Below are 22,088 nucleotides of genomic sequence, written 5' to 3'. Positions count from 1 at the left end.
CCACCCATTTTTTAAAAAAATATTTATTTATTTATTTGGCTGCACTGGGTCTTAGTTGTGGCATGTGGGATCTTTAGTTGCGGGATGCAGGATCTAGTTCCCTGACCAGGGATCAAACCTGGGCCTCCTGCCTTGGGAACGCAGAGTCTTAACCACTGGACCACCAGGGAAGTCCCCTTCACCCATTTTAAAATCAAATTGTTTTTCACTTGTTTTACTATTGAGTTGTGTGAGTTTGTATATGTTTTGGATATTAACCACTTATCAGATCTATCATCTGCAACTATTTTCTCCCATTTCATAGGTTGTCTTTTCCTTTGTTCATCTTTCTTTTGCTGTGCAGAAGCTTTTTAGTGTGATGTAGTCCTACTTAACTAATTTTTGGTCTTCTTGTTTGTGCTTTTAGTATCATTTCCAAAGAAGTCATTGCCAAGAACCATGATAATTGCCAAGAACAAACTCCTTTTCAAGGAGTTTTTCCCTATGTTTTCCTGTAGGAATTTTATGGTTTCAGTTCTTATGTTTGTCTTTAATCCATTTAGAGTTAAGTTTTGTGAGTAAGATAAGGATCCAATTTCATTCTTTTGCATATGGTTATCCAGTTTTCCCAACACCATTTGCTGAAGAGATTATCGTTTCCCCATTGAGTAGTCTTGTCAAATATATGAGAGGGTTTTTTATTTCTGGGCTCTTGATTCTGTTGCATTGGTCTATGTGTCTCTTTTTTGCCAGCACCGTACTGTTTTGATACTATAGCTTTGTAATATAGTTTGAAATCAGGAAGTGTTATGCTTCCAGCTTTGTTCTTCTTTCTCAGGATTGCTTTGGCTATTTGGGGTCTTTTGTGGTTCCATACAAATTTTAGGACCTTTTTCTCTATGTCTGTGGAAAATGCCACTGGAATCGTGATAGAGAGATTGCATTGAATCTATCTATAGATGGCTATGGGTAGCATGAACAAAATGTCACAATTCTTTATTCCTCTCAATCAAATAGAACGCGTTGTGAGCCACCATCTGTTCAGTAGTGGGGCTTCCCACCTTCGCTTCTCAGATTTAGGAGAAAGTCTCAGGAGCAAATGGGGTCAGCCTCAGACATGTATAGAAATGCCCTCCCATCCTGAATCCACACTGAGACTGCTCTGTGCTCCGATCCAAGCATCAGGAGCCCTCAAAGGTGGCAGCTCCACTGCTTGTGAGGCAAGCTTGGGGACCAGGGTCTCTCCCAGGCACCAGAAGGAGCTATGTTCCTAGTATTGAGGGCCCTCACCCCCCATCTTCTCTCAGGGAGCTCTGTAAGGCCCCAGGCTCTTCCGAAACTTCCCTCCACCATGCCCACTTCTGTCTCCCCTCACCCCAAAACTCTTCCCTCCAGCATCCTAGAGGGAAGTGTTCCCTTCTTGGGGCTCACCTCCCTGCGTGTGCTTGCAGACTGAAATGCTCAAACTGGCCTTGCCCCTTGACACTGTAGTTGTTCTTTATCGCCCATTAAGCAGGGACCAGCTTTGCCTAGCACAGTACCTGCTATATAGTGAAAGCAATGACCTTGGGAAAGTTGCCCAATGATACCGAGCCTCAGTTTGGCACTGAGGTCCAGTGTGCTTCGACACCACATGTCGGTTCTCTTTCCCTTGTCCCTGATGGAAAACCAGTTCAAACTGGCTTCAGTAAAAGGGTACCAATTAGCCCATGTTGCTGAAAAATGCAGATGGAGCTATGGCTTCAGGAACAGCTGGATCTAGGTACTCAAACGGGGCATCAGGAATCCCTTCCAGTGTCTCGTGAATCTAGTTCTCTCTGTGGTGGTTTCATTCAAGTGCACATTCTCTCCTTATAGTGGCAAGATGGCTGCCCAAGTTTTCAGTTTCCCAGGGGTAAGCTGCAACAGAAGTCCAGGTTGAGTCTTGTTGGTGCTGCTGATTGGGTCGCCTGTCCAGTCCTGAGCCAATCACTGTGTTGAGTGGAATGCACTGCTTTGATTGGCCAGGCCTGGGACCCACGGCCATCCTCTGAACGAGGAATGCCTTCATCTCTACCCAAACCTTGTGAATTGAGAGTGGGGGAGGGGCAAACCTTCAAAGGAAAACGCAGGCCCTGTTGCCAGGAAGAGGAGGACAGGAGGCCAGGCAGACTACAACATCAAGTGCCACTGCAGCATCCTTCACCTTCAGCTCCTGGCCGGGCCACTGGGGTCCTTAATCAATTGCTCCACCTCTTCCTGCCCAGGTTCACCTACCTTCACCCCAGCATAGGCTGAGGAAGTGGAGTGGGTGAGGGTGTTTCAGCACTTGGAGCCCAGGCCCTGCCCCACCTTCCAGGCATGGTACAGGTGGGTCCCCTGCCTCAGGGGGAGGTCTCTACTCTAGTATGCTCCCCAAATTCGTGTCCACTCAGAACCTATGAACATGACCTTATTTGGAAATAGGGTCTCTGCAGATGTAATCAGATTACGGTGAGGTCATACTGGATTAATACGGGCCCTAAATCCAACGTCCAGTGTCTTTATGTGAAAAGGGAAATTTGGACACAGATGCGCACAGGGAGAAGGCCGTGTGATGAAGGAGGTAGAGACTGGAGTGAGGCTGCCACAAGCCAAGGACACCAAGCATTGCCAGCAGCGCCAGAAGCTGGGAAGAGGCAAGGAAGGATTCTCTCCTAGAGCTTTCAGAGGGATCATGGCCCTGCCGACACCTTGATTTTGGACTTCTAGCCTCCAGAGTTGTGATAGAATAAGCTTCCGTTATTATAAGCTGCCCAGTTTGTGATACTTTATTACAGTAGCGGGAATCTAACACAGGGCCCTCCTGAGCCTACAGCATTCTTGTCCCACCCCAAGGACTTCAAATGGGAAACTGGCCCCCTCCCAGGAGGAGAAGGACTTCTCGGCTGATGAAAGACTTTAGCAGAAAAGGCCACATTGTGTTTGCAGCTGGGACCACTTCAAAGGGAAGGCCCTTCCCCAGCCCCAAAGCCCAGCCTCTCATCTCCCTCAGGACATCAGTGGTTGGCATGGTCCTCATTCCCCTCCTCTCCAGCTGCTCCAAGATCGAAAGCCCAGAGAGGGCTCGACTGAGCCAGTGACCTTGGGCAGCTAGAGCTACGGTGACCAACGGGTCCCCGTGTGCCCAGGACTGTCTGGTTTTAGCACTGAAAACTCTGCATCCCGGGAACCCCTCGGTTCTGGGCAAGCCAGGAAGGGTGGTGCCTCTTGGTAGGCTGGGGTTGGTTTTAGCTCTTTGGGAGCAGGGGGACTGTGTCTTTTGTGCCCATAGGCTTTTTTTTTTTTAAAGATCTTTTTGATGTGGACCATTTTTAAAGTCTTTATTGAACTTGTTACAATATTGCTTCTGTTTTATGTTTTCATTTTCTGGCCTCAAGGCATGTGGGATCTTATCTCCCTGATCAGGGATCGAACCCCTGCCCCCTGCACTGGAAGGCAAAGTCTTAACCACTGGATCACCAGGGAAGTCCCAACCCATAGGCATGTTTTTAAGCCTTAATCGTGTGCCGATTTGTGCCTGGTGCTTTACGAACTATCTGATCCTGATAACACACCCGTGGTGGGGGGGGGGGGGGCGCGTGCTACAGTTGTCCGCGCTTTATAAGCTGAGGCTCCCAGAGAGGGTAAGTCCCAGGCGTGTAGACGGCAGGTCCTACGCCAGCTGCACCAGTATGGCCGGCGGCTTCCCTGTTCCGTGCCCTCTCCGCGGCAGTGGACTCACCTTGGAGGGGGTGCCATTTGGAAAGGCTGACCCCTGCACGCCCCCTCACCTGCCGGATCAGGGTCCCCTGCAGATTGGAGCAGCATCTCCCTTTAACATCGCCCTTGCCTGGCCCCTGCTCGGGATCCCACCTGAGGCTCCCGAGCGGCATTGCCGAGCAGTTAGCAGCGAGGACTTGGGGAGCTTACTGCTTGGGTTTAAATTCAGATCCGCCGCCTGCTGTCTATGTGACCTTGGGCAAGGCACTGCTCTGTGCCTCAGATTCCTTGTCTAAAAGATGGGAGGGTAACGATAGTATCCTCCTTGCAAGGCTGCGTGGGGTTATAGCACAGGTGTCAGGGTTCTTGTTAAGAGGTTATGAGCTGAGAGGTCCTTGGGTCCTGGAGTCAGAGGTAGCCAGGTGCAAACAGCAGTGACCTCGGGCAGCACTTCACCCTGAACTTGAACCTCCCATTTGTAAGATGGGGGTCAGGCAGCACTTTCCCCATAGGACAGATGTGAAGACGAAAGGGGACAGGCTGTTGCAAGTGACCCCAGCCAGCTCCAGGGTGAGCATCTGTCAAATGTTCATCGGATTGACACACAGGCTCGGGCCAAGCCTGTGATTAATTTAAACTGTGGGCAAAGTTCCCACAACCTTTTTTCTTCTGGTCCTTCAGTGGCCCCACTGCACATGTTCTGAAGTGTCCCCAAACTTGTGAGGGGGCCAGCGCTGAGTGGCACTGAGTGGGTTGAGCGTTGGACACTCCCACTAAAGAGTCATTGGAAAGGCCGGGTGGGAGGAAGGGGCCGGGGGTCAGGAGACCCAGGGGCTCGGCTTCATCTGATCTCACGCAGCCTTCGCTTCTCAGGCCTCAGTTCCCCATCTGCAAAATGGACGGAACTTGGGGTTTGGCGCCTGGGGCTTGGACTGGAGATGGTTTCACCAGCCATTCCCCAGGGTGACTGGCAGGGTAAGTAATGTTCATTATTCATCATTCCCTCGACCAGGGTAGGGTCCACCGCTGAAAGGACCCCACGCTGGATTGAATGCTCTGCTGTCACCAATCTTGGAATTCATAGTTTTTCGAACAAGGAACCCTGCATTTTCATTTTTCGCTGGTCTCCACAAATTACAGAGCCAGTCCTGCCTTTGACAAATCTTTTCTGAGCATCGAAGGTGTATGAGGCCATACGGCAGGTACCAGGGATAAACTGGTGGAAAAAGTTGACATTGTCTCTGTCCTCATGGAGTTCAGTCTAGAAGGATTGCTGTGGGTTGGACAGTGGCCTCCCCAAAAGACATGCCCAAGTCCCAGGCAGCTGCAAATGTGACCTTATAGGGAAATAGGTCTTTGCAGATGTCATGAAGTTAAAGATCTTGGGATGGAATCATTCTGGATTTAAGGTGGGCCCTAAATTCAGTGACGTGTACTTATAAGAAAATGAGGGAATTCCCTGGCGGTCCAGTGGTTAGGACTTAGCGCTTTCACTCCCGTGGGCCTGGGTTCCTGGTCGGGAAGCTAAGATCCTGCAAACTGCCCTGTGTGGCAAAAAAGAAAGGAAGGGAGGGAGGAAGGAAGGAAGGAAGGAACGGAGGGAAGGAGGAAGGAAGGGGAGAGGGATATTTGAGACACTCAGACACAGAAGAGAAGCCCAGAGGGAAAGGCCATGTGAAGACATTGAAAGGTCAGAGGGATGGATCTACAAGCTGCGGAATGCCAAGGAGAGGCATAGGATGGATTCTCCCCTAGAGCCTCCAGGAGGGGCCAGTCCTGCTGACGCCTTGATCTTGGGCTTCTGGCCTCCAGAGCTGTCAGAGAATACATTTCTGTTGTTTTAGGTCACCAAGATTGTGGTGATTTGTTACAGCAGCCCTAGGGGTATGGATACAAGAGTAGATAGACAGCAATCAACTCATCACACAAACAAACGTGTAATTGCCGGTGTGACAAGGGACGTGCCACGTGCCTGTGTTGGGGAAGGATTGTCTGGGACTTGAAGTTCCAGAAGGAGTTAACTAATGAAATGGGAAGAGCATTTCAGGCTGCGGGAACAGCATGGGCAAAGGTCCTGGGGTAAGAGGTACTCGCTGTAAAATTGAGGGGAGACACCCCCGGCAGCTTCAAGCCATATGGGTCTCTGATGTGTTGTCTTGGCCACAGAAGGCTTTAAAAGGCCCCAGAACTGGCCAGGTGTCACTGCTCATGGCAGTAGCAGCGATTTGGCACCTATGGTTTCAGCCCTACCCGTTCCCATTTCACATGTTTTTTGTGTTACTAGTTTGGGCCCCTGAAGGAAATCTGTTTGCCAGGCTCTGACCTGCCCGGAGCCTCGGCCAGCATCTTCTGACCTGGTGGAGCTTGTGCCTGGTGGCGCAGGCTGGAAGTGCCGGGTGTTTGCCGTTCCCAACCAGCAAAGGCGAGACTTTCACTCTGCCTCTCGTGGCTCTGTGAGAGCTCGGCAAGACCTGGCTGAAGATGTGTGGAGGGAGCCAGACCTGAGGTTTGTGGAGCAGAACTTTCCCTGCAGGAGCTGGAGAGGCAGGCAGTTCTGTGGCCCTGGCTGTGGGGAAGGACACAGGCGGAGGAGCCAGAGGGGTTTTGGCTTCTCCAGGAGGCCAGCTGCGTGGCCCAGGACATGCCACCTCCATGTCTTTTCTTCTATCAATAGATCCAGAGAAATTACTTTCATCTGCTCCACCTCTGTAAACAGAGTTCCGAATTATACCTCCTTGGTTAAGTAGCTGTGAGAATTGAATGAGATGATTTACTCTTTCATTCAACAGATTAATTTTATTATTTTTTTTACTTTTTGGAGTTAGGATTTTTATAACATTTTTATAGATAGGTTTGTCTATAAAATATTTTCTGTTTTGGTTTTAATTGAGCTAACATTGGTTTATTACATAATATGTGTCATATTTCTACTTCTAGGTACCTACAGCATGCTCACCACCATCAGTTTAGTTTCCGTAGGTCACTGCACTGTCCCGGATCCCCTTTACCCACTTCGCACCTCCCCTACCTCCCAGCCTTCCCTTCTGGTAACCCTACTGTTTTGTTCTCTGTGTCTACGTGTCTGTTTTTCCACAAATATCTTATGAGCAACTACTAGGTGCCGGGCACTCTTCCAGATGCAAGGGATACCACGGCAAGTAGAAGAAGGCAGAAATACATGCTCTCCTGGAACTGATATTCCAGATCAGGGTTTTACAGACTACAGCCCAAGCGTCAGATCTGGCCAGGCATCTGTTTTTGCACAGACTGTAAACCAAGAATGGTTCTTGCATTTTTAAATGGTTGAAAATTAAAAAAAAAAAAAATTATGACATGGGAAAGCTATATTTTCAGTGTCCACAAGTAAAGTTTTATTGGCACTCAGCCATGCCCATTTGTTCTTGTATTATCTGTGGCTGCTTTGGGGCTGTAGCCATCACGACAGAGACCACAGGGCCTGCAAAGCTGAGCATGGTTACCCTCAGGTCCTTTATGGAAAACGTTTGTCGGCTCCTCTTCTAGAATCTTGCTGTTCACAGTGTGATTTCTGGACTACGGCATCAGCACCACCTGGATGCCTGTTGGAACTCCAGAGCTCCTGAACCAGAATCTGAACCAGAATTCAACAACATTCCCTGGAGATGCCTGCCCCTGTTAAAGTGTGAGGCCGTGCTGCCCCAAAATGATGCACGTACCATGCTAAGCACAGGGCCGCTTAGCTTAGTTAAGAGCTCAATAGATCTTATCTGCTGCGGGTAGGCTGATTACTTCTTCCTAATTCCCAGAACCTGTGACTTTGTCAGTTACATGGTTAAAGGGGCGACGCGGATGAGGTGAAGGATCTCGAGAAAAGGATATACACCTGGGTTATGCCGGTGGGCCCAATGATGTCATCACAAGCGTCTTCTAAGAAGAGGTAGGGGGATCAAAGGAGAAAAAGCTGTGATGGGGGAGGCAGAGGTTGAAGAGGGAGGAAGGGGCCGTGCGGTGGCTAGAAGCTGGGAAAGGCAAGCAAATGGATTCTCCCTTGGGGCTCCCAGGAGGCGTGCAGCTCTGCCGACATCTTGATTTTAGCCTTCCGACCTCCAGAACTGTAAGAGAAACATTTGTCTTATTTTAAGTCACTAAGTTTGTGGTAATTGTTGCAGCGGCGATAGGAGAACGCTAGAGCTGCTGTTACTATTATTATGAGTGTCGTTGTTGCGGTTATTTGTTGAGTGCTGGCTCGGCCATCCACCCACTGACTTGTTTCAGGCAAAGTACTGAATCTCTCCGACCTTCCGTTTCCTGCTCCATAGAATGGAGAGAATGCTTTTTCTTCCTCGAGGCGTGGTGGGGCTTCAATGAGAAGATGTGTGTGACGCGGCTTACACTGTGGGTGGTCATCATTACTGACCTTGGTGGCTGGGGGCTGGCTCTGGGTGACCCTTCTACCCAGTGGGGAATCATGATGGGGCCTCCCTCCTGAGGCTCTGAACCGAGACCCCAAGCATAACTCCGGGTCCGGGCCTCACTAAGGAGAATGCAGTTTGTGTGGGTGGCCAAGTGGGGGAGGGCGGAATCGGATAGCTAAACTGGGGGGGCCACTCTGAGGTGTTTTGATTCAGGGCACTGGATCTTGGCCCAGACCAGCTCCTGGGGGAGGAGATCACCTGTGTTCCTTTTCTTGCCCTTGCTCTTCCCTTGAGGGAATATCTGCATCTCTTTGCCTTTCACTGTAGTAGCTGCAGACCCACCAAGGGACTTCTGCCCTCCTAGGGCTGGGGGTTCATGCTGGCTCCCTGAGGAGGGAGAAAGGGCTGCTGACTCCAGGGCTGCCCTGTGCTGAGGCCCCAGCTCCTCTGGGCCCAGTGGGGAGCCAGCACCCCGAGGCCTGGCCATGGAGCCGGCTTGCTAAGCAGCCTGGCTTTCTCAGGCTTTGCTGCTCCGGGCTCTGGGCTCAGTTAACTTGGAGCATTTATTCCACTGGATTGGAACTGGAGGGGGTTCTTTAAAAGCAAAGACCTGCTAGATTCAATGCGTGGGCTCCTGGCACCCAGCACAGGGCCTGGCACAGAGAGGAGAGTTGCGGGACCAGTGGAGGAATGACCAAAGGGGCTGAGAGGCCCCAGCACCAACAAGCAGGCAGGAGCCTCTGCCAGCCCCCAGGAAAAGCTGGGTGACCAGGTGTTCCCCCAGAATCTGGGAGTCCCTGAAGTGGCCCTAAACCTCCGAGGACTAGAGGGAGCATTTCTTTTTTTTTTTTTAACATCTTTATTGGAGTATAATTGCTTTACAATGGTGTGTTAGTTTCTGCTGTATAACAAAGTGAATCAGCTATACGTATACATATATCCCCATATCCCGTCCCTCTTGCGTCTCCCTCCCACCCTCCCTATCCCACCCCTCTAGGTGGTCACAAAGCACCGTGTGCTATGTGGCTGCTTCCCAGTAGCTATCTGTTTTACATTTGGTAGTGTATATATGTCCATGCCACTCCCTCACTTCATCCCAGCTTACCCTTCCCCCTCCCCGTGTCCTCAAGTCCATTCTCTATGTCTGCGCTAGACACCATATCCTCTTACTTGTAGATATTTCATGCAAAGTTTTGATGGAGAGTCCTCTTTGGTTATCTCTTGGGTAATGGGCTCTGAGAGCCCACCAGTCTGGTAGGCGGGGCTGAACTGATTGGCCCAGAGGGAGTGTGGAATGAGGAGAGACGGAGGTAGCCAGGCCCCAGCAGGTCAGGCAGTAACAACCCCACCCTGAGGGGCTCCTTTGCACCTGCCCTGCAAGCCTAGGCCTTGGACACTTGCACGTGGAGACCAGGCCACAGCACAGGTTAAGCTGGAGGTCTTCCCACTTCCCTTCCCCACCTCCCTCTCTCAGCCTCTGTACCAGAAACCCAAGATGCCCCCTGAGTGACATTCAGGTGGCTTCTGGGTCTCAGTATTATTAACAAGGCGCTTTTTTGGAAATTCACATAAGAAAATTAACTGTTTGAAAGTGAACAGTTCAGCCACCTCTAACTAGTTCACAAATTTTTTTTTATCACTCCCCCCAAAAAAACCCTGTACCCATTAAGCTCCCCCAGCCCTCCAGCCCCCAGGCCCTGGCAACCACTAACCTGCTTTCTGTCTCTATGGATTGACCTATTCTGACCTATTTCACATAAATGGAATCATGCCATGTGGCCCATGCATTGGGTTGCTTTCACTTTGCATCATGTTTTCAAGGTTCATCTGTGTCAAGCCTGTGTCAGGAGCTCATTCCCAGCGAGCATCCTTTCCCATGGCTCCTTGGGCAAATGTTCTTCTAGGGAAACCCCCAGAAGCAGGGTTGCTGGGCTGTAGCAGTGAATACCTCACCTGCCCTCCTGAAGGTCTGTATTGTTTGTCACTGAAAGGGTCATTTCCCAACTTGGTATTAGTGAACGATTTCATTTGGGCCAATCTTAGGAGAAAAAAAAAAATCGTATCTCATTATTTCAATTTGCCTTTTCTGATTACCAGTGCAGTTGAACAACTTCAGGAAATCTTCCTCTGTAATAGTGGAATTCTAGGTGACTGTGGTAGAGGAATACAGGAGGTGGGATAATCTGGGAATCAGGAATCTTCTGGATACCCTCAGATCTCACTGAGTGGGCAATTGCTAGGGTAACCAAAGGTCCTGGGTTGTCCAGGAATTTTTTAGCACCAAAATTCCCATGTCCCAGGAAATCCCTGAGTCCCAAACTGGGCATGGTTGGTTATCACCATGACTTCCTGTTGCCCCTGAACTTGGACCATGGGGCTGAGGGAGGGACAGTGACACAGAGTGGGAGCCCAGGAGCTCCTGTTTTGCTGGGGGGCAGGGGAGAGGAGCAGAAGGAGGAGATGGCCCAGGTGTGTACTGCCCATGCTGGCTTCCTCTAGCAGAGATGCTTTGCACCCAGGCCCAGCTCATCCCGCACCTGTGCTGACCTGCCTGGTCGGGGCCCAGCACCTGAGACAGACGTCTTGGAACAGGGGCTCCAATCCACCCACCCAGGCTGCCACTGCCCAGCTCACAGGGCTTTTGAGAGACAGGCAGCCTGGCTCCTTGCCACCTACCCAGTGTCCATTCTGGTGCCTCTCCCACCTCTCCACTCGTGCCTTAAATGCCCCTCCCTTTGGGACCTCCTTCCAAGGGCAAAGTTGACATGACCCCTGGGTCAGGTTAGGGGACAGCTGCTCAGCTGTTCGAGATTCAGGAGAATCTGTGCACTGTGTCTAGAGAGCTGGGAGTGGGCCAGGCTCCCACTGCAGGGGGATCCTGGGTGACACCCCTAGTAGAGAAGTGGTGTGAGGTGGGGTGAATGGTGAGAGGCTTTCTTCTTTTAAAAAATTTAATTTTATCGAAGTATAGTTGATTTACAATGTTGTGTTGGTTTCTGGTCTACGGCAAAGTGATTCAGTTTCATATATATATTCTTATTCTTTTTTCTAATTTTTTTCCATTGTGGCTTATTACAGTATATTGAATATAGCTTCCTATGCTATATAGTAGGACCTTGTTTATCTATTTTATATATAGTAGTTTGTATTTGCTAATCCCAACTCCTAATTTATCCCTCCTCCACCCCCTTTCCCCTCTGGTAACCATAAATTTTTCTATGTCCATGAGTCTGGTTCTGTTTTGCAAATAAGTTCACTTGTATCATCTTTTAGATTCCACACATAAGTGATATCATGGTATTTGTCTTTCTCTGTCTGACTTGCTTCACTTAGTATGATAATCTCTAGGTCCATCCATGTTGCTGCAAATGGTATTATTTCATTGTTTTTTTATGGTTGAGTCATATTCCATTGTATACATGTACCACCTCTTCTTTATCCATTCATCTGTCGATGGACATTCGGGTTGCTTCCATGTCTTGGCTATTGCGAATAGTGCTGCTATGAACATTGGGGTGCATGTATCTTTCTGAATTAGAGTTATCTCTGGATATACGCCCAGGAGTGGGATTGCTGGATCATATGGCAACTAAAGTATTTTAAGGAACCTCCATACTGTTCTCCATAATGGTTGCGCCAGTTTACATTCCCACCGACAGTGTAGGAGGGTTCCCTTTTCTCCACACCCTCTCCAGCATTTATTATTCATAGACTTTTAAAAAAATAAATTTGTTTATTTATTTATTTATTTTTGGCTGCCTTGGGTCTTCATTGCAGTACACGGGCTTCTCATTGTGGTGGCTTCTCTTGTTGTGGAGCACAAGCTCTAGGCGCTCAGGCTTCAGTAGCTGTGGCTCACAGGCTCTACAGTGCAGGCTCAGTAGTTGTGGCGCACGGGCTTAGTTGCTCCACGGCATGTGGAATCTTTCCGGACCAGGTATCGAGCCCGTGTCCCCTGCATTGGCAGGTGGATTCTTAACCACTGTGCCACCAGGGAAGTCCCTATTTGTAGACTTTTTAATGAGAGGCTCACTTTTTTTATCTGTCTTTCCATTTGTCCTTCTGTCCAGGAGGCATTATTTCCCTGACTCTACTGCCAAGCCCGAGACAGGATCCTGAAGATAAGGCAGGAGGACCAGGCAGTGTCCGGAAGTATATATGGGGAGAGGGAAGATGTGAACTGTTTGCCCCCGAACAAAACCCCCAAATCAGCAGGCCCGGGGGAGGGGCAGGTGGCAGAACTGAACTGGGAGGTGGAGTATTTGGGGAGCAGGCAGCTCTGGGCTTGGCTGCAGGTGTCAGTTTAAATGTCTTTGTCTCGGGAGTGTGGGAAACCTTAGGACAATGACCATGTCTTACTATGTACCCCCCGTATTCCTCGAGCTTATCACAGGGCGTGGCACATCGTAGGTGTTCAGCAAATCGTTTCTACACGGATGGATATAAGAATGGGACTAACACATCATGCGACCCTGGGCAAGTCACTTCTTCCCTCTGTGTCTGTTTCATCCTCTGTAGGATGGAGGGGGAATCCCTAAATTTCCTCCAGTCTACTGTCTTGAGCTGACCCCTCCCACCCCAGTCCATTCTTGGTCTTTGACCACCGGAGGCCCCGAAGTGGTTTGTGGGCATCACCCTGCCCTTTAGGGGAGGCTTGGCCGTTCCTACATCTGGCCTTGGGATGTGCTGCCTGTGTGTGGGCACCTGGACCAGCCCTGCGCTCCAGAGAGAGAACCTCCCCCGAGAGGGAGCGCTTATGATGCTGTCGGGCCCCAGCTCCACTCCCAGGACTGTTGGAATAAAATCCAAAATCCTGACTATGGCCCAACCCTGGTGAATCTCTAATGCCCCACCCCCATCCCCTCAGTTCTGTCCTGCCTCGGGGCCTCTGCAATGCTGTTTCTGCTGCCTGGAATTCCCCCTCCTCCAATCGTCCTTTCACTGCATCCACTTCATGCTTCAGGTCTCTGCTCAGATGCCGATTTTTTCAGTCTTCCCATGACTCTCCATCCAAGCACCTGTTCTTTTCCTTCACAGGATTGTTACAGTTACGTATTCATTATTTGTTCATTTTCTTTTGGGGACAGGGCTGGGTCTGTCTTGTTCCCTTCTGTAGCTGTGTCTGGCACAGAACAGATGCTCAATAAATGTTTGTTGAATGAATACATGAACGAGGACATTACCAGTCTTTGCTCCCACACCCCACCACCACTGTGTCCTGTTTCCACACTTCTGACTTACTGAGGGCTTCATTGGTGCTGGGCACAGTGCTAAACCTTCTATGTTGCAACCCTATGAGGAAGGTATCCCTAGTTCCCATACTTCACAGATGTAGCAGCTGAGGCTCAGAGAGGTGAGGCCACAGGCTCCAGGTCACACAGCATGGAGTGAGGAAGCAAGATCCGACTGAAGTTGCTCCAACCTCCAAGGCCCATGCTCTGAATCTCCACCCAGCCATCCTGAGGTGGGTCCCTGTCCTGGCCCCAGCCCTCTGCAGAAAGAAGTAGGAGCTGGAGAATTCCACTGGGCCCCAGATGCTCCACCTGGACAGTGGCCTGGCTTGGGGTAGATCAGCCTTCAGGCTCCGGGTTATGTTCCACTGTTCCTCACTGCCTCCCAAATTAGTTCCACCTTCAGCCCAGGGCCTGTGGTTTCCACTTGTTTTCTGTAACCGGAGCTTCCCCAGCACTTGGCACTGAGATGCGGAACTCAGCACCGTCTCAGCTTCCCAATTTCCTTGGATGTTGAGATGATGTCAAATGATTTCACTGGCAGAGAAAAGCCCAGCTGGGGGTCAGTGGGCAGATCACCCCCCACCCCGCCTCTTACTCAGGTAGGGAAGAAGCAGAGTGCATCAGCAGAGCCTCCTTTTCTTGTTTCATCCTGGCAACAGATGACGCAAATGAGAGCTCAGAGTGGTTGGGTGATTTGCCCAGTGTCACACGGTAAGTGAGAGGCAGGGCACAATTTATACAAAACACCCAAGCTCTTCCTCCCAGATGCCTTTCCGGGTGGTGGACAGAAGAGGAACTTGGGGACCCAGAGTGGTGAAAACCCAGACCTTGCCCGCGCAGGGCTCTAAGTTGAGCAGAAAAAGACCAGATTGAGTGCAAACAGTGATCAAAGCAATGCCCGCCAGTATGAGACAATATATATTTTTAGACAGTACGTGAGTCAGCCCTTGATGATTCACAGGCCCGGCTGGGCTTGCAGGGCAGCCCCAGGCCGCCAAGCGCAGGGCAGGAGATCAGCCACACCAGGGACAGGAAGGCTAGAAGAGGTTGAGGGCCACCTCATGCAGCCCCTCTTTGTCATCTGTTTTGTCAAGGGTTGGATACTTGAATAAGTGCTTGAAAAGGGCTCATGGTAACAGAACTAGAAGGTGGTGTTATAAGCAGCTTCACATCACTTTATAACCACCCACACTGGGCTAGACGCTATGCTCCGTGCTGGGGAGACAGCAGCAAAGAACAGGACTGACAGAGCCCTGACCTCCGGCAACTTCTTTGTGGGCCTTCCCGTCTGTGTCGCAGTTCAGCTCTGCTGTTATTTTTTAAGGGAAAAGACGTTTTATTGAGATTTTGCTACATAAATAGCTACAAAAAAGCTGGGAGGGACGAAGGGAGCAGCGGCCGTTTCCCGGTCACTAAGGAACCCACGGGCAGGGGGATCGGGAGGGAGACTGGTCATGGCCAGAGGGAGAAAGGATGCCCTGGATGCTGTCTGGCGCGAAGAGTCAGATACGAGAGAGAGAAAGAGGGAGGGGTGGCAGAAAAACAGCTGTAGGCAATATGTAAATGAATGGGCATGGTGTGTGCCAATAAAACTTTATTTATAAAAACAGGAAGTGAGCCAGTGTTGGCCTGGGGGCCATAGTTTGCTGAACCCCCTGGCTCCCCTTATTTGCCCCCCGCTGTGTGACTAATAGAACCCCCTCCCCACTGTGAACCACCTGAAACCTGGTCTCCTCCCAGGTAGCTTGCTAGTTCTGCAGGTAAAAACTGCTACAACGCTCTACTTTCAATTTAAAAAAGTTCTTGTTTGGCTTCACAACCTCCTACACACAGGGATTTATGGATGTATTGGACTGTGGCCTCCTGGGGTAGCAACATCCACATGTCTCTCTGTCTAGCCTAGTGCTTGAGATGTGGTACAGGGTAGAGAAGCCTTTGCAGAACAGACACCCCTAAGGCAGTGCCTAGCCCCATCTATCTTCTTCACTTTAGGTAGAAACTGGCAAGAAACGAACAAAAAAGAGGTGTGTGACAGGCCAGGGCCCCTTCTGGTCTTCTTCTCTGTCCCCCAGGGAATCTGGGCAGCCCCAGTGTCCCTCCCCCACCCCAGGTTCACACTACAGGTCCAGCAGGAGAGAGAAGAGGGGCAGTGGGAAGCTCCCTGACCAGGACCCCAGCCCTGTGTGTAGTGGGCACACAGCACTGACCCTCAGCTTCCTCATCTGCAAAATGGACGGAGACGAGGCCCACCCCCCCGAGCTTGCTCAGAGGTGCACCGCTTGGCCTCTAAAATTCAAGGTGAAATGTCCCACATATTAATTGCATGTATGTATATATTGGTATATATTCGCGGACAGAAAATCCCCAACTTACAGTGGTTCTACTTACGATGGTTCGACTTAAATTTTTTACTTTAAGTGGTGTGAAAGCACTACAGATTCAGTAGAAACTGTACTTCGAATTTCAATTTTGATCTTTTCCTGGGTGAGCGATACATGATGCGCTCCTGTCTTGTGATGCTGGGCAGTGGCAGCCACGCGATCCCGAGGGTAAACAGCCGACACCGTTCTGTACTTCACTTTCAGTACTGTATTCAATAAATTCCATGAGTTACTCAATTTTATTATAAAATAGGCTCTGTTAGATGCTTTTGCCCAACTGTGGGCTAATGTAAGTGTTCTGAGCACGTTTAAGGTAGGTAAGGCTCAGCTATGATGTTTGGTAGATTAGGTATATTAAGTGGATTTTCCATTTACGATATTTTCAATGTATGATTTGTATATCGGGTTGTAACCCTATGGTAAGTCGAGGAAGATCTGTGTATATATATGTACATAAATATAGAATATATATAAAATCTCCCTCTCAGGAAGAGGCCTGTCTTAGCAGCGCCACTGTGCTCAGTCACTGGCCCAAAGCAGCCTACAGAAAGATTAACTGCTTCTTCTGCAGCTAAAACTCTATAACATTACTGAGAACTTGCTTTGTGCCAGTCTGAGCTAAGCCCTTCAGAGTCTTAATTTAATCCTCAAACGGTCCTGTGAGTTTCGTACCATTCTTTCCCCCATGTTACAGATAAGGTGCAGAGAGGTTAAGTAAATTGTCCAAGGTCACACAGCCAGCAAGAAGGATGCAGAACTGGACAGCTGGATTCCATGTACACAGCACCCCTCACACAGGGCCTGGCAGAAAATGGTAGTAATAATAGCTAGTGTGTTTTTCCCAAAAGGTGGACCCAGGCCTGTGTGGACACAAAGTGCACCACACTATGGGAGATGACTACATTATTAGCTCCAAGAAAATTAACAGAATTTCAGTATCATCCAGTATCCAGTGTACAGTCAGATGTTCCCAGTTGTTCCAATCTTTAAAAATATATTGCATGGCTGCCTTTTAAAACCAGGATCCTATCACACCCAGTTCACACCTTGCATTTGGTTTTGCCTTTTCAGTATTTTAGTGTATTTTCATCCTGCCATCTTTCTTTTCTCCCATGACGTTGACTTCTAGAAGGATCTAGGTCTTTCATCTTATAGATGATCTCAAATTCGTATTTTCTAATTATCTGCTCCTGAGGTTGTTTAATGTTCCTCTGTCCCCGTATGTCCTATAACCTGGAAGGCTTAAGCCTAGAGGCTTGACTGGATTCTGATGCAACTTTTTAAGCAAGAATACCCCATGGGTGACGTTTTGTTGCATCATATCGGGGAACTCACACTAGCAGTTTACATCATTATATCAGTGATGCTGAGTTTATTAATTTTGGTGTTGCCTCCCAGTTTCTCCATATACACTCTATTGTCCCCTGTGCAATAGACCACCTATGGGGTGATGTCTTGGCTCCAGGTGAGTATCCTGTACCCGAATGGCCTTTCACCACGGGCTTCCACAGCCAGTAGAGATCCTTACCCAAATCACTTATTGTACTGGAGTCTGTAAAACTGATTTTTCTATCATTCCTTCTATGTTTTTAGCTGGTATTCTTCTATAGAAAGAGCTTTTCCCCCCACTTTTTGTTTTTAAGTACAGTCAGTTCTCATTATTCATGGTAGGTAGGTTCTGTAGGGTCACCTTAAACACTGAACCATGGCTCTTAGAGGAAATACAGGGTTAGGTTCCTGTGAGCCTTGGGTCACAATCTTTTGGTCAACCAATCACTATATAACCTTGTTTTATGTGTGTTTCTGTTTAAAAGATTTTTTATTTAATATGTGTTATTGATCCATTAACATTGAATTCATGGCCAACAACACAAAATCTCATGCCTGAGTGAAACTTATCTAACACATGTTTTCTCTACAACACACATCACAGCCTCTTCTTGGGCTTAGGAATACTAGACAGCACTTCACTATACTTGAGGCCATCTTAAGTAGCAAAATCACCAACAAAACCCACAAAAATGTGGGGAAAAAAACCCCCACGAAAAACCTGGCACTCAGTAGACCACAAAAAAGGACTTTTGTTTATGGTCTGAGAGCTGAAACAAGAAGGCAGGGTGTCACCTTGTTTAACTTCACCTGGGGACATGCATGTCAGGTGAATTTTTTTTTTTTTACCACTTATTGCATGTCCAGGAATGACTGTGACAGTTGCTGAGAGTATTGATCTGGGGATTACAAATGAAGTTTAGCAAGTAGACAAACCTGCAAATACTGCATCTGTGAAAGATGAGGATACACTGTATCAGTATGGACACAGGAATATTTATTGACTGAATACCTTGCAGTTCGTTATAGTCACTATTTTTTTTTTTTTAGATGTTCAGAGTTCTCAGTTTAGCCTAGGTGAGTCCCTTTAATCTGGCTTTTGTGACCTTTGACATGATTCTTTTTTTTTTTTTTTTTTTTTTTTTTTTGCTGTATGCGGGCCTCTCACTGTTGTGGCCTCTCCCGTTGCGGAGCACAGGCTCCAGACTCACAGGCTCAGCGGCCATGGCTCACGGGCCCAGCCGCTCCACGGCATGTGGGATCCTCCCAGACCGGGGCATGAACCCATGTCCCCTGCATCGGCAGGCGGACTCTCAACCACTGTGCCACCAGGGAAGCCCCTGACATGATTCTTTTTGTCTTTGATAGCTTTCTTGCTTTTCAGTACAAGATATCCTAAGCCCACCTGGAATCAGCCATTTGTCCAAAGAGCCTCAGTTCTCAGTTAAGAAGAAATGATATTTAGGGCTTCCCTGATGGCGCAGTGGTTAGGAATCCGCCTGCCAGTGCAGGGAACACGGGTTCGTGCCCCGGTCTGGGAAGATCCCACATGCCACAGAGCGACTAGGCCCATGAGCCACAACTACTGAGCCTGCACGTCTGGAGCCTGTGCTCTGCAACGGGAGAGGCTATGACAGTGAGAGGCCCACGCACCGCAATGAAGAGTGGCCCCTGCTCGCTGCAACTGGAGAAAGCCCTCGCACAGAAATGAAGACCCAACACAGCCAAAACTAAATATTAAAGAAATTAATTAATTTTTAAAAAAAGAAGAAATGATATTTAGAAACCACGACCTGAGTACTAGGTGTGCTTATTGCTACTGGGGTGTCATTGCTCCTAGACCATTTCAGTGGACAGAGGTAGAAAATGTATTTGTAAAAATCATGTACACATATTGATACATATTGATAATCCCAATTCAAATTTCACATATCAAGAGTATTTTCTTAAATCTCTTTTTTTTTTTAAATGAATTTATTTATTTATTTTTGGCTGCATTGGATCCTTGTTGCTGCGTGTGGGCTTTCTTTAGTTACAGCGAGTGGGGGCCACTCTTCATTGCAGTGTGCAATCTTCTCATTGTGGTGGCTTCTCTTGTTGCGGAGCAGAGGCTCTAGGCATGTGGGCTTCAGGAGTTGTGGCACACGGGCTCTTGAGCACAGGCTCAGTAGTTGTGGCACATGGGCTTAGTTGCTCTGCAGCATGTGGGATCTTCCTGGACCAGGGCTCCAACCCATGTTCCTTGCATTGGCAGGCGGATTCTCAACCACTGCGCCACCAGGGAAGCCCAAGAGTATTTTCTTAATTATTTTTTATTGTGATAAAATATTTATAACATAAAATTTACCATCTTAACCATTTTTAAGCAAACAATTCAGTGGCATTAAGTACACTCACATTGTTTTGCAACTATCACCCACCATCTCTCATCCCAGAACTTTTCATCATCTCAAACTGAAATTCTATACCTGTTAAACAGTAGCTCCCCATTACTTCTTTTTCAAGGCAGAATAATATTCCATTGTATGTTTATACCACATTTTGTTTATCCATTCATCCGTGTTTATGGAGATTTAGTTTGTTTCTGCCTTTTGGCTATTGTGAGTAATGCTGCTGTGGACATGGGTGTACAAATACCTATTCATCTTAACTACTTTTACATTATATTTGTATTTCTTATCTGTTACACTGAAAAATCTAGACTCCTAATAACATTAGTTTTTACTCTTTGCTTTATCTTACAATATGTATAGAATCGTTGCAAAATTTTAGTAGTGGTGACTTCTAAAAATAAACCTACAGGGGACAAAAAGCAGATCAGTGGGGGAAGGGGAATGAGGAGTGCCTGCTTAATGGTTTTGGGGTGATAAAAATGTTTTCGTGGGTGTGTATTTCTGCCTTCCTTCTGTCTTAAGTAAACAAACTTTCTTTGTGTGCTGTCCCACACATTATGCTGTCTCTGATAATAAACTTTTACAAAACAAAAACAAAAGAAAAAAATGTTTTAGAAGTAGGTAACAGCGATGGTTGTACAACATTGTGAATGTACTAAATGCCTCACTGAATTTTAATCTTTAAAATGGTTAGTTTTATGTTTTCTGAATTTCACTTCGATTTTTTAAAAAACCCTACTGGGTGCCATTTAAGATTCCTTTGCATTTCTTTTTGTCCTTAGAATGTATCACTCTGAGGAAATGCAGTCAGATCACTGTGTTCAAAAGTTCTGAGATACACTTTTCTCAGTGTGGTTATCAATCTGGTACACAGTTAGGTTCACTTGTTTCTGTTTTGTATTCACATTTGGGGGTTTGCTTTTTTTTCTTTAATTTCTGGAGTATAAAGCAGTACACGAATAAAACAAAGTTAAAAAGCCCACCCCCATCCCGATCCCCTCTATTCCAATCCCAACCAGCTGCCTTTGAGTGACTGTTTTCATTGGTTTCTGTTCATTTTCTTTTCTTTTTGCAAAAATAAACATAATAGGTAGACACAGATATTCCTATTTCTTCTTGTCTAACACAAAAAGTATGATACTGTGTTCACCATTATATGATTTGTTTTTTCCACTTAAAATTAGAAGAAATAATAATTTATCAAATGTTGTAAATAGTTTTTTTCAGAGTTTGTGGTTTTCCTTTCATTTCTGTATAGAAACAGATCATGGAGGGAAGTTCCCCAAGGCTGTCAGGGATAACTGCTAAGGGGGTTGGAGTGGAGTTTTGAAAATGAAATCGAATTTTCTGGGTGAAGAAGGGGAAAGGCAGTTGGGAACAGCATGCAGCAAACCAAAGAGGCATCAGAGGATGGGGTCCAGGACCAAGTCCCTGAGGCAGGGGAGGGGATGAAGTGGTGTCCCCGGTGCCAGGTGCTAGGGAGCCACTGAAGGCTCTAGAGCTGCAGAGTGGGCTGGTGGATCTGGTTTAGTGATAGATCCAGGGCTGGGAAGAGGCAGCATAGAGGGGCAGCAAAGGCATGTCTGAGAGGTGCCTGTATTTCCCGGAACTCCCTCTGGGCTCTTAGATTCAGAGCCTAGGGCAACTCTGGTGTGTCCTGAGGCTTCTCTCTCCCCTCCTGCCCCTGGGATGGGCCAGGCAGTGTCTTCACTGTGTGGCCTGAGGTCCTCCTCTGCCCATCCTCCACCACAGGGCCTCCCTGTACCTCCAGAAAGATCTAGGCCCATGAAAATGATGTGCCCACTTGTGGGGACTTGACCTTCAAGCTCACACCTCCTTCTTGCCCCTTGGCTGCAGCCTTGATGTCTGTTCATGGGATCATCCCAGTGGTCTGGGGGGCAGGTAACCTTGGGCCCTTGAGGAGCTGGGGGAGCAGCTGGGAGCAGCCGTCCAACCCAGAGCCCCCCTTCCAAAGCCCAGGAGGGGATCTGAGCCTGGGGACTCACCAAGGACCATGGTGACAGTGAGGGCAGAGAGATGCCTCTGAGGACAGCAGACAGGAGCAAGGTGGCTCCCAGGCCCCAACCCCCACCAGTTATTACAGAGACCACAGAGGGCCCAGGGCAGGGCGGAGAGGGCTGCTGGGGCTCTGCCTGGGTGCAGGGGCTCCTGTGACTCACTGTCCCAACACTGGTTCCTTGATGTGCTAGCTCAGTGGAGAAATCGCCCTGCCCCTGCCCATCCCAGCCTGGGAGCAGGGTGCCCCTTCCATCTGTGGGGTCTGGGATCACAGAAACCTGGTTCCATTCCAGGCTGTGTCCTGCCAGGTGGGCCCCATCACACCTCTGAGTCTCTTTCATCCCCTCCCCCATAAAATAAGGGGATTATTTGACACGTCTGAGACATAGCCTACCTTCTGTACACAGTCACAGGGATGTCCACACAATTCCCTCCTGCCCCTTTATCTTGGCAGAGATGAAGGGCCCTGGACTGCTAGAAGGATCAGAGTAGGGGCTAGGAGGTCTGCACAGAGCGTGCCAGATATTCAACCAACAGACGCCCCCATTCCTGCCCCCCTGGCATCCCCCTGCACAGGTTAAGCATGTCTCACACACACGCCCACACCCTTCCCTCCGGCCCCAGGCAAGAGGAAGCCCC

The sequence above is a fragment of the Phocoena sinus genome, chromosome 15, assembly GCF_008692025.1.
Source record: "Phocoena sinus isolate mPhoSin1 chromosome 15, mPhoSin1.pri, whole genome shotgun sequence".
In the NCBI taxonomy this organism is placed as follows: domain Eukaryota; kingdom Metazoa; phylum Chordata; class Mammalia; order Artiodactyla; family Phocoenidae; genus Phocoena; species Phocoena sinus.
The sequence above is the reverse complement of the archived record's forward strand: the minus strand, read 5'-3'. Positions refer to the sequence as shown.